Consider the following 475-nt stretch of genomic DNA (forward strand, 5'->3'; position numbering starts at 1 on the left):
TGATTTTAACTAAAGCAGAGGACAAACCAACGTTCTGTCAGTAAAAAATACATATTTAGATTGCCTCCCGAGACAAAACACATTGGTCATGTTTTTGATGGGGGAGGGGAAGACTGAGGAGCATTTGGCACCAAATATCAGCAAATGTCAAACCCTGAAGTGACGTGATTGGACACGATGACCTGCTTTAGTGTTTAACTTCCTCCATCGGACTGAAAAGTCTCCAAACACAAACACTTGAGCTTCGTCTCTTCTTGTTTCCTGTTGAGTCAAATAAGGCATCATCCTGAGCACTTTCCACTCATCTCGTTCAACCACTCCGAGACGCAGCAAACCAGAACAACCCCGTCTTTAAATCTACAACTTTCTTTTGTCTCTCTGAGTTCACCTCCTCCAGCTTTTACATCACGTTTTTGTCTTTCCTAACACCTGCTGCAGCTTCAGGTGGACAGGTTCCTGCTGCAGCTTCAGGTGG

This window comes from Nematolebias whitei, chromosome 3 (assembly GCF_014905685.2).
Source record: "Nematolebias whitei isolate Nwh7 chromosome 3, NemWhi1, whole genome shotgun sequence".
In the NCBI taxonomy this organism is placed as follows: Eukaryota; Metazoa; Chordata; class Actinopteri; order Cyprinodontiformes; family Rivulidae; genus Nematolebias; species Nematolebias whitei.